The following is an 18,025-nucleotide window of genomic DNA, read 5'->3' on the forward strand; positions in this document are numbered from 1 at the left end:
ACCATTTCAGCGAAACAGATTAAATAATGTATCAAATTACACTATCAATAGTGACTATAAATTCTAGTTGACAATGTCAAACTTTAATGAAAAGTAGAGTTTTTTGTTGTTTGGATTTTTGAAGTAGAATAAATAGCACAATTAAACAGATTAAAGAGTTTGAACTGTTGTACAACCTATTTTAGTACAGGCAAATAAGGTGAAAGTAAAAAATAAGTAAAATTTGTGCGATTAAAAGAAAAATTGTTTATCTCATAAACTAACCACTTTAACCTACAAGTATTATACATTTTTGAAATCAGCTCAAAGAGGAGTATCCAAATTTTACATAAAAAATATGAGAAGTAATTTAAAAAAAAGGGATGATGCTAGGGGCGAGGGGGTGGCTTTTCCAGTAAGTTTAAATAAGTCATAATGCTTGCCCCTTCCAACATAAATTGACGTGTTTTTGGATTTTTCCTAAATACCAGTAATACAAAAGTTATTAAAGGTGGATACTTTTATCTGAAAAGCACTGTATAGGTAACATATAGTTTCCCATTCCCAGTCCAGTTAATAGAAAACTCCGTCGTAGTTAAAATAGTTTGACTTAATGCAAAATTCAAATACTTTTATAAATTCATCTAGAGCTAAACTAGTGAATTCTGAGATTTTGGGCCATCTTTTAATAATAATTTCAATTGTGAGATCCACAGGGATGTTGGTAAAGAAGGATTCTACGTCTGGAGATAATAAAATAAAATCATCAGGTATTTTTTGTCCTCGAATAAAAGCAGAAAAATCAAAAGAGTCCTTCACATGATGATATTCTTTTTCAAAACCAGCAGGAGTGAATGATTGTTATCTTAGGAATCTAAATGTCATACAGAAATGGATACTGAAAATTATATTTAATAGAAAAAAATGCATCCAACTGAGGCCTTATTTGAAGAAGCAAGTGTATGTGATATTCGACAACTTTTTTGTATAAGCATACTGAGTATTTGAATCCGCACATGCAGAGACTTGGACTGTTGTAAGATAGTTTGTGTTGCCTCTGTCTGGAAAATGATGAAACAGCAGAGCATATATATTTCATCAGTTCGGACTTCCATTGTCTAATTTAAGATGAATTGATTTGGAAACCCTGAAAAAACAATAGAAAAATTAATAAGATTAACCGAAAATAACAATTTTATTCAACGAAAAACTGAAATTACAAAGAAATAACATACAAGCACCAATCAAACAAATAAAAATTGGAATATTATTGAAAGCTGAAAAAAATTAAAAATTAAAGATTATTATTAACGAAATTGAAAAAAAATTAAAAGATTTCAAACCAAGTTATGTGTCTACGTTTCAATTGTTAGTATCCACAATCGTCTTCGGGTGATAAGTCCTTATTCCTCCGAGATCTGACTATTTATAGGTCATTCGAGTGCTTTCACCTATCCCCTCTTCCCTCTCTCCACTTCATTGGTTTCAGCGGGAGATGACCATTTGGCGGGAGTTGGTCGTTTTTCGCTTGATTCGAGGTTTCCATATGTTACGTATCTCTACACTAGCTTGACTAAACGCGTTGTTGGACGAAATATACGCGGCTTCTCTGAATGTTCTCCTAAAACCAGTTTTTTTCTTTGTGAATGATTTCAGCTTGAGCTGAACATGCCGAACATGAGTCCGAACATGCTCTGCTATTCCGGATTTGCTGGTTTCTCCTCGCTGTGTGTGTTTTCTGTTCTCACCAAATCCTTCTTATCCTTTCCGATAAACCTCTGATGTAGGAAAGTACAAGTACTGCTTGTGGCGGCTTCTCTTCCTTGTGGAGTTCTTGCTGTCTTTTAGCTGAAACCTGTTCTACCATCACTCTGGAGTAACCATTCCGTTGTAGGTAATTTTTGATGATGCCTAGTTCTTTTTCGATACCTTCCTTTGTATTACAGAGCTCAAAAGCATGGTCTAGTAGAGTCTTGATGATTCCTCTCTTAATCGATTGATGGTGGTTGGATTTCTGGTTCAGATACTGTCCTGTGTGAGTGGGTTTTCGATATACAAATGTTTCCCATTTAGTGTCGGTCCTCTTCAACAATACGTCTAAGAAAGGCAATTCGTTGTAGACTTCCTCCACTTCACAATGGAGAAGGAAGGAATAGTAGGATATTGCTTGAATACTGAAATGATTCTTTTTCGTTCATCTACTTTCCGGTCACATCCCTATTTGCATTGCGATATATTCTGTTATTCCTGGTGCTTGTATTGCCATTATAGAATCACCAATTGTACACATAGTGGGACAGTGATCGCTAAATCCACAGTCGATTAAAACTTGCCACGTACATTGTCAAATTTATAGGACTAGGATTATCCGTTGGATTTTGAAATCGTGTTGGTGTACCATCATTCAAGACAACTAAGTCGTTATACTGCATAACAGACATCATAATGTTGCCATTACTATTACTTCTGTTACTTCCCCAAACATGATGATATGCGTTCAGATCCCCCATCCATACTAATGCCCCCGAAATTGTGCTCAAAACTCTATTCATTGTATTACATGTTGGAATGTTATTTAACGTTCTATACATGTTGATTACATGGATATTTCCTATTGTTATAACATTGAATTCATAATTATCACTGTCTAGGGAATTATCATAACTGAGGTGCCTGAGGGAGCAGATGTCTGTCAACCCCAGCAAAACTGTGTTAATCCCCTTCACCAAGAGAAGAAAATTGGACGATCTAACACCACTTTTCCTCAATGGTGTGGTCATTCCATTTGAAACGGGAGTGGATTATCTTGGCATTGTCCTTGATAAAAGACTCACCTGAAACGCTCACTTGGAAAAAATTTTACACAAATTGTGCATGGACATGTCGAAGGATTCATGGTGAAACTTGGGGTTCAGGTCCCAAACAAATCTATTGGATTTATGTGATGATTGTCAGACCAATGATCACGGATCAATTGCTTAGAGGCCGAAGGCTTTACAGAAAACGGCCCAAGCGAAGCTCTCTGGCTTACAGATACAGGTTTGTCTGGCTATCAGTGGTGTCATCAGTACCACACCGTCAGCGGCCATAGAGATCCTTCTAGATCTACCCCCTCTCCACATTTTTTTGGAAAGAGAGGCTAGATGGACTGCATACAGACTTGTGCACATTGCCAATTGCACAAATCAATGCAATGCAGAGTGCAACAAACTGTTGGTTGACATTGGAAGTCACAGCATTCTGGAAATGACCTCTGACTTTATGCCTCCAACTGTCAACTACGAACTGCCTTATAAAGTACTATTCCCGAGTAGAGAGGACTGGATCCTACGGGAGAAGGAAATATTAAGAGCAAATAGTTGTTGGTTCACAGATGGTGTTACGTTTCAATTTAGCACTAGATCAAACTGCTCTTATGTGACCTTTCAAAACACTACCTTACCTTTTAAGATCTTTATTCAAAGGATATTAACAATGTAATTAAGTTACAAGTAGATTTTATTCATTTAACATCATAGTAATGGGAATCTTCCGTTCCATAGAAAACCATACCTGAAATGTATAAGAATAAATGTATGCTCCCTGACTAACTGCTTTGACCAGTACTTACGCATTCTCCTATTGCCAATCGACGTTGGAGATCCGAAATTCCTCGCTAGGTTGAAATAGTTGTTATTGTTTGTTTCTCAGTTTTCTTCACCTATCATTTTTTTTGCCGTTGTCTGCCTTATTCCCTATATCTTTCCAAGAATATTTCTTGCATAGATCGTTATTCATTACTTCCAGAAGGATTACTGACATATTAGAGCCATATCGCCTGAAAAACAATATTAGTTAGCTCTGGTTTCTGAATACTGTTTGATATTTTCGGTAAATATTCTGCATAATATGAATGCTCTAATATTTGTACTGAAAGGGAAGGTTATGGCGACTTACCTTATATGTTTCTATTCCATCGCATGAAAAAGGATTGGTAAATAGTTGAAAATAGGTTGGAACAATATATTTTGTAAATATTCGTAAACAAGGTTAAGAGACAGCTGTTGGTTGACATCTGCCGAACTTTCGTAGTGTCGTTCCGTCGACTTACACCGAACTAGTTCTACAGTTGTTCACGGGTGGAGGATTTATCGGTTACTCAAGTTGTCAAGGGTTGTTTTAGGGTTGCATTGCTTTGAGAAGGAGTTTTGATGGGTCATGGACTTGTTGATGATGTATCAAGTGGCTGTGGAGGAATTGTTAGATTTATGATGTTGTGCACAGCGCCCCCTTGGTGCTTGTAGTGTAGATTGGATGCACTGTGGCAACAACTGGTTAGCTGTCAGATGTGGCAGTCGCTTAGTATTTGGAAGTTAACCTTCGGTGAGCTTGGTTCGGAGTTCAAAGGGTACCATCAGACTGATTGTAGGATATATTTGGTTGTATTTGTGCCATCCTTCACGGGGATTATTTCTACAAGTCAGGATTGTATAGTGGAAGACTGATTGGTCATTTTGGTGTGGATATTTGCAGTCTGAAACTTAAGCTCTTTTGAGGATTTGTGGTGGTTACCGAACTCGTGCCAGATTCATAAGAAACAGAAGGCCCTCAGTCACTCATCAAGTCCCAGTAGGACTTCCGTGCAGAGCACCGCACACGAAGAAACGTATAGAAAACCCCTTGGCCAGGGTAAGAATTTTACCATTAAATGTGTTTTTGATGAGTTTAGTAATTTCTGATTCCATCGTTATATCTCAAATGAATATTAGTATTGAAGAGAGGTTTCAACACTCATTCAATTTTCTTGATTTTTACGGATCATATGGTTATACAGGGCACCCAAAAATATACTCTTGTTATCTTGCTACTTTGCTTGATGAAAATATACCAGGGGTATTGATTAGTCAAATAGTCCTATTGAATGGGGGTTGAATCTCACCTTGTTTCATCTGATTCTGATTGAGAATTTTCTTCCGTAGGGTTTTTCTTCCTGCTTTTCTTTTCCTGTTTTTTTTTTGTCTTCGTTCCTGTTTCCTTTTTCTTTTCCTGTCTTTTTTTCCCCTATTTTCTTTCTGGATCTTATTTGGTGATCCATTACTGGTCCAGCTTGTCGTGCCCTACAGGGTGATCTATCTTGGTGGTGCTACAGGGTGATCCATCTCCGCCGTACTACAGGGTGATCCATCTCAGCAGTACTACAGGGTGATCCACTTCCGCCATACTACAGGGTAGCCTAACACCATATACCGGGTGGCCCAAAAGGAGCACGCAAGTTATAATTGATTTATTTGAAAATTTATGCAATACTGAGATATTTAAATAATTGTTTGCCCTTATGTTTATTGATACCTGTTGATATAGTGTTGTTTATCGTTTATTGATTAAGAGTTGTTTATTGATACCTGATTGATATAGATATTTGTGAAACGGAAATTGAGGTATATTCTTCCTTTCACGATTGCTGATTGACACCGATGCGCCTACGCCTGAGCTCACGCGACGCAAACGAGTTTGTCTTACCATCCGATACTAGTATTTACGATTTCACCTACTCAATTTTCGTGGTAGTTTTACTCGACGTATTGTAGTTTTTTGAGCGTCGTTACTACCGTAATTTATGGCTGATTGAATTCGTGGTTAGATACACCGCGCTCTTGTATGGACATTTGAACATCGCGTAGTAGTGTGAATATTGCATTGTTGTCTTAGAAGCGTTGTTGGTTAATCCATGTAAGTTAGGATTACTGAATAAATCATATTGGGGATTTTTATCTTTTATTTCCAATATTAATTGGTAAGTTATTGATATTGTGAGTTACTTAGGGTATCTGGAGGATTAAATTTACCTGGCGCCCATTAAGATCTATTTGAAATTTGCTAAGTTGTTTAACCCACTCCCGTCTCCACTGTTTAGCTTAGCCGCGGATACCCATCTGTCTTATTTGTTACCGACAGATGATTTAGTCCCCTCTTGTGGTTTGTAAGGTGACAATGGATCAAAAACATCTTTGGGTTCTGGTGCAGGTGTTTTCAGTCACAGATCCAGGACAGACTTATCTACCTGCCTAGGAACTTAGCGACTTATGCGACTGTATTCCAAGCGAAAATTCACGCTATTGAATTGTGTGCGGAGAGATTGGATAAATCCAACCTCACTCACAAGTCAATAAAAATATTCTTGGACAGTCAAGCGGCGTTGAAAGCTCTTGGCTCCCACCGAGCAACGTCTAAATTGGTAGCAAACTGCCAAAAAAGACTCTCCTCGATAGGAAGACTACACAGATTGTATCTGCTCTGGATTCCTGGCCATACTGGCCTGGAAGGCAATGAAGCTGCTGACTCTCTTGCAAAGGAGGGTGCTGCAAGCGGCTTCATTGGACCAGAACCTGTCATTGGCATCGCTTTGGGCTTTGCCAAACAAACACTCAACACCTGGATGGCAAGAAGAGTTATGGACTTCTGGCAATATCTTCCAGGATTGGCTCACTTCGAGGCGTTTATTCACCCTTCGGAGCTTGATTTCAAACAGTTGTTGGACTACAGTAGGGATGAACTACGATGCCTAACAGGCCTTCTCACAGGTCACTGTCATTTAAATCATCACATTCAGAGACTTGGACTGTCGGAAGACAGTGTTCGTCGCCTATGTCTGGAAAATGATGAAACTGCAAGCTGGGTTTATTCGGCCGAGTGTGAATAGGTGTGAGCCACAATGAACCCTTATGGGTTGCTGTGGAGGATCGAATAGAGCCACTCACTTTAGAACTACCTTATTGTTGTGATGTCGACACTTCAAAAGTTCAGCACAGAATCTACTGAATATTTGAAAATGAGTATAACTCTAAAAATATCTTAAATATTAATGAAAAATTGAACAGAATCCAACGTGAATCATAACTGAATGCGGTTAAATCACTGCTATCCATCGATTCGATCCCATAAAATAAACCTTTTTATCCGATACTGGTGTACTGAATTCAGCACATCAGACAATTTCATTCGAATACTATCCAGTTCATTATTGAGAAAGATTGGTCGTGACTCGAGGACCCTTCCGTTGATTGCGTAATCTATGGAAATTATTGCAGTGGGAGTTATTAGCCACTCAGCAAACTCCGAAAACCCGCACAGCTTTTACAGAATCAATAATATATCATCTCGAACTGTCAGTTGATCCATTTGTTTCATAGTAAAGTGAACACGATGGGCCAATACGTCGAGGAAATTACAACTTCAAATTCAATTCTATCGTTTTTGGGCAGTGGAGTTGATGTTTGTGACAACAGGAAACCAGATGTTATTTATTGAGATTACGTTTTAATGGAACAAGCAACTGAAATTTCCCGAATATAAAAATTAACGACTAAAAAGAGTATGCCAGTTCGAAGCAAAAATTTAATGTTTGGCAGTTAAGTTTTTGTTTTACGGTCTTGATATGAAACTGTGTTGAATGAGAGAAGTTATCTCAAACGTCGAGGAAATAAATGTCAACACCAAACAACATAATATAATCACCATTGAGAAACACAATACAGGGTGTCACTGAATGAGTGTAGAATATTCGAAAAGGTGATTCCTCATCGAAAAAAAGATAGGATCTTTCATATAAAGAAACTTCATTGGAGCATCCCTTATTCAGATACAGCCCCTTAAAGGGGGTACATGAAATTTGTATAACAATTTTTTTCACAAGCACTGAAAAAGTTACAATATTGAAATTGACCTGAAGTTTTGCACTACCAAAAAGACACTTAGCCAGTTATTTATTTTGTTTACCCCATTATTGTGAGGGGTGGAAAACGCAACCCCTAAAATTTATTTCCAATGTAACTTTTTGTCTTATTATTTGTTTACCATTTAAAAATGTATTTCCGATCGCCTGTTTCATTCTAAACAAAAAATGTCTCTAGGGTTTTTTGCCCAGAATAAACCAGTTCGCAGCAAAAAATTATTTTATGAACAACTACAGATTTCTTAACTCCTCTACATCGCGAACAGGAGTACGATAAACCAAATGCTGTAAATGGTACCAAATAGAGAAATCGAGAGGATTGAGATCCGGGGATCAAGCGGGCCAGTTCTGTGGTCCTCCTAGACCTATCCACTGATTTGCATATGTTTCAGTTAAATGCTGACGTGCTACTTGCATGCATGCATAAAAAACATATACCTTCTAACGCCCACAGGAACTTTCTCCAGCAGTACTGGATGCACTTCTCTTAAAAATTGAACGTATGCCTCACCATTCAATCGAGGAGGTAGAAAATTGATGCCCAATTGAGTCATCCTCGATAACTCCGAGCCACACGTTGATAGAAAATTGTTCTTGATGGTCAGTTTCGACAATAGCGTAAAAGTTTTCATCAGACCCTCGTCCCGAGAAAAACTACATTCGTCTGTGAATTATATCGTCTTCAGAAAGTCACAATTTCTTCTAATCATTTCCAGCATCCAATTGCAAAAATGCATATGATCAACATTTAGCCGGAAAGCAATCTTTCTAGTACTAGTAGTAGTTTGTTCTTCAATCAAATAAAGTACTGCTTCCTCAAGCTGTGGTGTTCGTACTTCTCGATGGCGACCACAATCCTGCTTTCTTTTGTGGAATGAACCATATTCTTGTAATCGTTGATAAAGTCGAGCAAATATTCAATGTGAAGGATGCTGCCGTTGAAGATACAGTTCAGCATATCTTCTAGAAGCTTCTAACACATTTCCCTGCGACAGACCCTAAACGTAATGCATATCAGCCATTTCCTCATTTGTGTATGCCATTTTAATAACAAGTGAATTATTAAAGTAACAAATTAAGAACAGAACAACAACACACAATTGGTGTTGATTCAATTTCGAAAATTCACAAACTGACAGCGTCATACCAATTTAATTGTCACTATCGCTAATAGCGACCTACTTAATGAATTAGTTTCGTATTTTCGCATTTATGACGATGTATCTCTGTAGTTGTTCATAAAATTATTTTTTGCTGCGAACTGGTTTATTTTAGCCAAAAAAACCTAAGAAAAGTTTTTTGTTTAGAATCAAACAGGCTATCGGAAATGAATTTTTAAATGGTAAACAAATAATAAGACAAAAAGTTACATTGGAAATAAATTTTAGGGGTTAGGTTTTCCACTCCTTACAACCATGGGGTGAACCAAATAAATTGCTGGCTAAGTGCCTTTTTGGTAGTACAAAACGTCAGGTTGATGTCAATATTGTATCTTTTTCAGTGCTTGTGAAAAAAATTGTTATAAAAATTTTATGTACCCCTTTCAAGGGGTTGTATCTTAACAAGGGATACTTCAATGAAATTTGTTTATATGAAAGATTCTATCTTTTTTTCGATGAGGAATCGCCTCCTTGAATGTTTTACACTTATTTGGTTTTACCCTGTATATTAGAGACATAATATATTTTCATCACAAATATTCCATCGCCGCTCTAACACTTCAAATACCACTTTTACAAAACGATTTATATAGAGTATATATTTGAGTATATGAATTCCATTCTGTAAATAAGTTATTCTTAATTCGAATCTACTGTACTATGTCCATTAATCTATACAGGGTGTCACTGGACTTCCTCTTTTCCTCTCGGAAATGTATAGATGGGGTCAAAATATCACCAGTACTTCCTATAACTTTTTTTCCTAAAAGTCTTCGTAACCAAGTTACGGGCCCTCGAAGTTACAAAATGAAAAATGTTCTTCTTTGATAACTTTTCAAGTGAATATTCAAAATCATCCAAATTTTGGTAATTGACTGAACAAATGAATTCCGTCGATGAGCTTTCATGCAGGAGTCAGTTGTTTTGCTACAAAGTCAGGAACGGACTACCCCCGATGGTCCACACCCCAAAACTTTGAAATGACAGATATTTTTCAATATTTTTCAACAAAATAAGGTTACTTGGACAATTTTATGAATAAAAGTACTCGTGTGGAAAGTCGATCGGAGCAACGAGCCTTGATAAAAATGTAGTTCTACTCGACGACATCAAACCCGCTCGTCCACCATTATTTGAAATGAATAATTATCAAAGCAGAAATAATAACCCTGTATATCTTAATAACCTGAAATCGTTTCCATACAAACAATTTCAAATTATATATATTATTTTTCCTTACATACAAGCAGTTAACTGCTTCGTGAGATCTTATTTTATTTTTTTCATGTATTGTCTAAATGAGTTGTATTGATACTTCAATGGGAAAATTGTTTTTTATTTACCGAAGTATTCGCTGCTCAGACCCTATTCCTCGAAGCCCCGATACATTCGGGAGGGCGCGCCAGCATTATCAACCAACGGCAAAATTATTATTATTATTTTTTTTCACCGTAGTGTGCGCTGATCAGGCCCTATCCCCCGAAGCCCTGATACAGTCGGCGCAGAATTATCAACCAATGACCACTCCCCACACTGTGGGGTATGTGATCATTGGGTCCGAGAATCATGTGCCCTGAGCAAGCGCAGTGAGCCAAGAACAACAACCTTTTGCGTCTGTGCGGTAAATATTTCTGCCTTAGTGTGGCAAGCCGGTATGATTTTAAGATTCGAGAGTAGAGAGGGCATCATTCCACCAAGGACTCCAATAATCAGAACAACCCTCTTGACAGAGTGGTCTAGATAGAGTCTGCGGAGTTCGAAGAGAAAATCTCGATAGTTCATCCGTTTTTCCTCCTATTTTTGAACGATATTCGTCTCGCTAGGAGCTTAAAACTCAATGACGGATATTGTCTTGCTCTGGTGGTCGAGAAGGACTATATCAGGCTTATCAGCTTGTATGAGCCTGAGGGTGGGGAAGAAATATTTTCAATAAATTCGGCATTTCCCGTTCCCCACAATGGATGCAATATCCTCCGTAAGGTAGGGCAACGGTGTCTCGTCAATACCGTATTATTATTCATTTTTTTGACTCTTACCAATGATAATTTTTTTGAGGTATGCGTACAGCCAGTAGACGCTGACATGTGGAAGCAATTGAAAGTTCAAAAGTTCAATTCATGTACGTTTGCCATTGTTTTGAGCGATTTGTGACACGATGCGTTGTCTTGATGAAACGAATTTTTTTTCTTCGACATATGCGGGCTTTTTTTGCAGTTCCGGCCTGCAAAGGATGCATAACGCCATATAATATTCACTAGTGATGGTATTTTCCTTCTCAATATAGTCCATGAATGTTACACCATGCACATATCAAAATACCGAGGCAATGATCTTTCCAGCCGTTTGTTGTGCTTTTGAGCGCCTTGGACCAGGTTCAACAGCTGCAACTTAGGATACATGAAAGCAAAAATTCAACAATCAGAGAATTAGAGATAAACTGCGGGTCTAGATCCCTCTGGTCGGTAGCTGAAGATGTTACTCAGAACTTAACAAAATCCACAATTCCACCACTAACACAAGTGGATGGTATAATCGCAACATCAGCCATAGAATAAGGAAATCTACTAGCTGAACACACTCCCACTCCACAGTCGATTTTCTGGAAGAGGCACCACCCACAATAGAATCTACAATGCCAGAAATTACTTTTTGACAGCTTCTAGTCAGGCGAATTTCGAAACAGCTCAATATCAACAAGGCATCAGATCCTAATGAAGGACCTGTTATCGTACTTAAAAAGTGCGCAAATGAACTCGCACCGGTATTTTGCAGACTTTTCAACCTATCTTACAAGAAAGGGGGTTTCCTTTCTGTTGGAAGATTGATCGTGTTCAGCCTATTCCCAAAAACAGCAAAAAAATCTTCCAAATAACTAAAGACCAGTCTTTTTGCTATCAGTGATATCAAAAATAATGGAGAAAGTCGTAAACTACCATACCCTAAAGTATTTGGAAGGCTTCAACATCTTGAGCGATCATCAATATGGCTTTTGGAAACATGCGACCTTCTATCATATGTCACTCATATTTGGAATAACGCAATCAAAAAACAGAATCAAAAGCTATTGCGCTTGATATTTCTAAGGCCTTTAACCGTGTGTGGCATGAGGAATTGCTGTCCAAACTTCGATGCTATGGATTGTCGGATCATTTTTGTGTATGGCTCTTTAGGTTCCTGAAAGAACCAAACTTCCATAAATGTGAACTTCATTTTCTAAGTGATCCTGATTCGAATATTTCGAGAAAATTCAATGACGTTGCTCCTGGAATCAAAATAATTGACAGGAATAGTTTAATTCTTCTTGGTTCTCCTCTCACAGAAGAATCATTCATCACTTTTTATGAGGAAAAATTATATAATTTCAGAATTATGTCTTCTCGTGTTCATGCTCTTCCAAGACATGTAGCTTTCCATCTTCTCAGAAACTGTTTGACTATTCCAAAGCTCCTCCATCTCATGAGATGTTTTCCAACCTGGCATCAACAAACTTATCTGATCAAGTTTGATGAAGAAATTCGTAACACTCTTGTATGATTAGTTGGAGAGCAATGCATGGCATCAGGCTACTCTTCCTGTATCTTATGGAAGTTTAGGCATTCGTACAATCACTGATCTTTCACTACCTACCTTCCTCTATTCGAGTTATAGTGTGATAAAATGATAGATTCAATTTTACCACTCTCCTTTCCATCGGGTAACAATGTGAGCAAGGCCGAACAACTATGTATCTCACAAACTAATCTACCAAGAACCAGAAAAAATTTTCAACAAACCTGGAATATTCCTCTTGTAAAAAATGCCTTAAATGATTTGTTAGACTTGGCTAAATCTCCTAAAGATAAGGCACGTATAAAAGCAGTGTCGTCAAAACATGCAGGCGTTTGGTTGGATGCCTCACCAGTTTCATCCCTTGGTACATTATTAGACAATGAATCTTTTACAGTTGCTGTAGGCCTTCGACTAGGTCCCAATATTTCTGTTCAACACAAATGCAAGTGTGTAGTGGAAGTAGACATCCGAGGATACCATGGATTGAGTTGTAGATATAGCGCCGGGCGCTTTTTTTTTTTTTTTTTTAATATACTTTATTGTCTGAAGAATAAATTCTTATTGACGAAGCCTTGTGCGAAATATAAATAACATATACATGAAATCACAAAAGTAAAATCACTAAAATTAGGTTATAACATGAACTGAAAAGAGACATGTAAATAATAACAAACGTTCAGGATATAAGAACATGGTCAACAAAATGTAAATAAATCAATTTAAACTAAATTGAATGAAATGAAATCAATAAAATACCGTAGATATTACAGTTAGTCTTCTCAATTGAAATTATCATCATAGAATTCTACTAAGCTATAATAAGGTCTCCCAGAGAGTAAGTCTTTCAACTCTTTCTTAAGAGCTCTAAGGTCATTCATGGTTCTTAAAGCTTGAGGAAGGTGATTGAACATTTTAAGACCGTTGTAAATAATGGAATCTTTAACTAGAGACGAAGAAGGCAGCGGTAATTTAAAGCTGAATCTTTGCCTGGTTTGATACATTGGCGCGTCCAAGTTGTTAAACAATACCCTATTTTTGAAGACAAGGCAGATTGTCTCGTATATAAATAGGGAGACCACCGTTAGGATTTTGTTAGAGGCAAAAAGAGGTCGACAAGAGTCCCTAGGCTTGGCTTTGCATATGCCTCGTATTGCACGTTTTTGTATTAGTAATACTGATTGAAGGCATGTGGTAGAACACACACCCCAAAAGCAAATACCATAACGGAGGTGTGGTTCAAAAAGGGAATGATAAACCATTCTAGCTTCTGCAGATCCGAGCTTGGCGAAAAATATAAAAGCAGCCCGTGACCCCTTAGACTATGTGAATATCGAAGTTACGAATACCTTTATATTATATGATACAAATATTACCGAACTGCATGAAACATTATTTTCCATTAAAAACAAAAACGCCACAGGCTCAGACGAAATCTCTATAAAAATCCTAGAAAATATTCCGATAAGAATACTCGATATATTAGTCAATCTAATAAATAATTCATTAAGAGAAGGAATCTTTCCAGTTTTTTTGAAGAAGTCGATTGTGTTAGCACTGCCAAAGGGAGAAAACATCAATGATCCATCAAGTCTTCGTCCAATTTCTCTAATCTCTGCAATGGCTAAATTGATAGAAAAACTAGTCGAAACAAGACTCCTGTGCTTTCTGAATGGAAACAAAATAATAAGTGATTGCCAGTTTGGTTTCCAAAAGCAAAAAAACACTTCCGATGCCATATTTTCATTTCTTTACAATGTTTATTCCAACATAAATGACAAAGAAATAGTAGCTGCCGTCTTCTGTGATATAGCCAAAGCATTTGATTGTGTGAATCATAAAATTCTTTTGCGGAAACTCAGTAGATACGGTATAACTGGAATAAGTCTTAAATGGTTTGAGTCATACCTAGCAGATCGCACCCAGATGGTCAAAACCACTTCATACTCAAATGAAGGTAAAATTACTTGCGGCGTCCCACAAGGTTCGGTACTGGGCCCTCTTTTATTTTTAATTTACATTAATGACCTATCGTCTATAAACATCCAAGGAAAATTCACTCTATTTGCTGATGATACTACAATTTTATGGCATGCTCCTAACAACCATACGTTGTATGAAGTTATTGAGAATGACATCACGATAGTGAAGGACTGGTTTGACTCAAATCTCTTGAGCTTGAATTTATCAAAAACAAAAGTAGTGTCCTTTCGTTGCCAGATTCCAGCCGTACATCTAAATAATATTCAAATAGATAACGTACCAGCTTCTAAATTCCTTGGCTTGTTCATTGACAATAGTTTAAAATTCAACAATCATGTAGATACTTTGAAATCGAAGCTCTCCTCTGGATGCTATGCCATACGAGTAACTGCATTTGAGCTCGGATCTGCAGAAGCTAGAATGGTTTATCATTCCCTTTTTGAACTACACCTCCGTTACCGTTTTACCGTCATCAAGCTGTAAATGATGTCATCAAACGTGCCTTAGGTTTGGCAAATATACCTTCCATCTTAGAAACCTCAGACACTTGCAGCGATGATGGGAAACGACCAGATGGCATGACTATCATTCCTTGGCGGAAAGGAAAACCGGTTGTCTGGGATTTCACATGCGTCGATACTTTGGCTCCTTGTCACGTTCCTTCGACTTCTGTATTCAGCGGTGCAGCAGCTTCATCAGCGGAATTGTCAAAAACACGGAAATACAAGTATTTGGGAGGTAATTTCATTTTTTATGCAATAGGAATCGAAACATTTGGTACCTTGGGCCCCCAAGCATTGGAGTTCATTCGTGAAATCGGAATTAGAATATCCAAAGAGACGAATGACCCAAGAGCTCCCTTTTTCTTGATTCAGGAAATTAGCATAATAATTCAAAGAGGTAATGCAGCTTCATGTTCAGGTACAATTCCTCAATCAAAAACCCTGAGTAAATTACCAATGTTTCCCATGAACAAAATATATTGCCATGTATAGACAGTGCAAGAAATTGAGTTGTTCAGTTTGGTGAAAGACTCGCAGCAAAACGGTCAAGCTTTGAGAGAAAAGGAACTGGGAACTCTAAATGAGGCTGAGTTTGGTCCTCTAGCTGAGCCCTCACAGTCCTCAAAATTCAGTTTTGCTTGGAATTCCTTATCCTACCAGTCCAATGAAGGGGTGAATCGTCGTATCCGTGTTTACTCATAAGAAGATAGTAGTGACAAACGTACTGATACATTCTTCAGTAAAAACTCTTGGGTTCGATGGGTTAAAAAATCTTGGAAACACCTGTTTCATGAACAGTATAATCCAATGTTTATCAAACACGGGATGGTTGCTGGAATACCTAAAAAAGGATACATACATGGAAGATATCGATACTAGTATTTCTAGTATGAAAGGTGTTTTAATCAAAGCGTTGGCAGAAGTTATCAAGGAATTGTGGTCAAAAGATTCATCTGATAGAGTAATCAACACAGTCTACTTTAAAAATCAGATTCAAAGATTTTCCCCTCGATTTATGGGTTCTGCACATCAAGACGCCCACGAATTCCTTCGATATCTTTTTGAAGGTTTACATGAGGAACTCAACAGAATTACTGAAAAACCTGCACAGATCTCAACTGAGATTGACAAAAAATAGACCGATAACGGAAAAGCTCAAGAGTCCTGGCAGAGATATTTGAATATGAACAACTCCAAGATTGTAGACTATTTCGTTGGTCAATTAAAATCCACTATGATGTGCACACACTGTGGACACTCATCAGTAACCTTTGATCCTTTCTGGGATTTGTCTCTTCCCATACCACAAAGAACTGGCCAATTGAATTTGTCATATTGCTTGGATTCTTCCACAAGGGAGGAAACTCTGGAATGAGATGGAAAACCTATGTGTTCAAGGTGCAAGCAAAAGAGAAAATGTAATTCATTTGAAATGATTCTCTCCGACGGAAAGGTTCAGAGGCAAATTGAATGTGTCCATTGACTTTTCTTCAGATGGATTAGATATGAGCAGTTATGCAGCAGACAATGTGGCTCCTTGTCATTATAATCTATATGCACTTTCAAATCACAGTGGGACTACTTACAACGGACATTACACAGCATATTGCAAATACCCATATAGTGGCACATGAATACAACGATTCACACATGTTCCCAATTTCGCCAAAATCACTTGTGAGCAATGAGGCATATGTCCTCTTTTATGAACAGGATGGAACGAAGCAGCACCTTTGATGTGATTTTTTTATAATTTTAGTTCTTTGAATTGATTTGTATTTCATGATTGTTCCAAATTTCATTATTTATTGTAATATTAAATTTCGAATTGGTGGTGAAAGTAACCAGGCTTAATTCAATGCCACAAAAACCCAGGCACCGGTTTTCTCCAAGAAGATAAATGTCTCCTAACTGGATTTAATAATGTCAGGTCAGAAAATTTCGCTTTCTGCTTCGGTAAGTTTGTTGGGGGTTAAAATGGACACCAATATGTCTTGGCACAATCACGTCGCTGGAATCGCAAAGGCTGCTTCTCGAAAGGTTAGAACACTGGAACCGGAAAACTGTACGCACCTCAGCAACTTTTGATGCTTTATAAAGCTCATATCAGACCTTCTCTAGAGTATTGTTCTCATGTATGGATCTTCGCCTCCAAACATATCGCAAAGTTCCTGGTTTCCATCCAGAAGAGAGCTATCCGCCTGATTGGAGACGCGAATATCACGTGCAAAATTGATAACCTGGAACATCAAAGGAAATTTGAATATTTGTCTCCCTTCTATAGCTACTTTAACGGAAAGTGTTCAATTGAGTTGACACATTTGATTTCACCAAGAGCGTTACATATCAGGAATATGATGGACTGTGGTTGCTCATCGTTTTAAGGTTCCATTCGGTACACTGTTTAAGAACTCTTCCATCTGGAGAGCTGTGTTCGTATGGAATGAACTTCCTCAGAACGTTCCTTCAAATGAATTTGATCTCCAACGATTCAAATACAATGTTATTCGCTACTTTCGCACAGGCACCGCTCTGAGAGCGCTTCAAGAATTTTCCTGTAGTGCTTGTATTTTGTCCTCACAAAAAAGTATTTATATCATTACGTAATCCCGTTTTCTTGTTTACATTTCTGATTTTGTTCAGCGAGGAATTATACGTTGATTTCTATTTGAGTATCTACCTCATCTCAACTATGAACCACTATGAACCAATTCAGTGCAACTTCAGATACATTCTTGGAACGAGCACAGCGAGATAACTCTGGATATTGAAAAATCAATGTTGTATTTGAAATGACTAGTGATGACTTGTTTGCTTCGTTGTACTCCTCGCCTCTTTAATAGTTCGTGAGCATTCGACGACTTCGAGAGCTGGTAACTTGATTGGAATGTCCGAGTAAACCTAAACAATACTCAGATGATAACCATGAACGATATCTTCTCTGGCTACCTTCTCCTCGGGTTAAGTACCTCGGTCTTCTAATATACCTCGACTCCGCACGTCGAAAGCATTAAGGCAAAGATACAGGGACGGATGGTAAACCTATATCCAATAATCAACAGAAAGTCAAAGTGGAATATTATAAATTGAACTTCAATTCACAACACGATGATCAAGCATGTCAAAATGTATGCTTCAGGCGT

General features: G+C 37.6%; 1 protein-coding gene and 1 long non-coding RNA gene across 2 annotated transcripts in view; both read left to right on the forward strand.

The window, feature by feature from the left end:
* Positions 1 to 18,025, forward strand: part of LOC111516184 (5-hydroxytryptamine receptor) — a 616,569-nt gene that overhangs the window by 475,398 nt on the left and 123,146 nt on the right. The window lies entirely within an intron of this gene.
* LOC141480275 (uncharacterized) lies at positions 4,543 to 5,723 on the forward strand. Its single transcript, XR_012464240.1, has 2 exons — positions 4,543 to 4,647; positions 4,938 to 5,723. It is a non-coding gene; the product is annotated as an uncharacterized lncRNA (long non-coding RNA).

This window comes from Leptinotarsa decemlineata, unplaced genomic scaffold (genome assembly GCF_025532065.1).
Source record: "Leptinotarsa decemlineata unplaced genomic scaffold, Ldec_3_MD MMD2_P_RNA_scaffold_7, whole genome shotgun sequence".
NCBI lineage: Eukaryota > Metazoa > Arthropoda > Insecta > Coleoptera > Chrysomelidae > Leptinotarsa > Leptinotarsa decemlineata.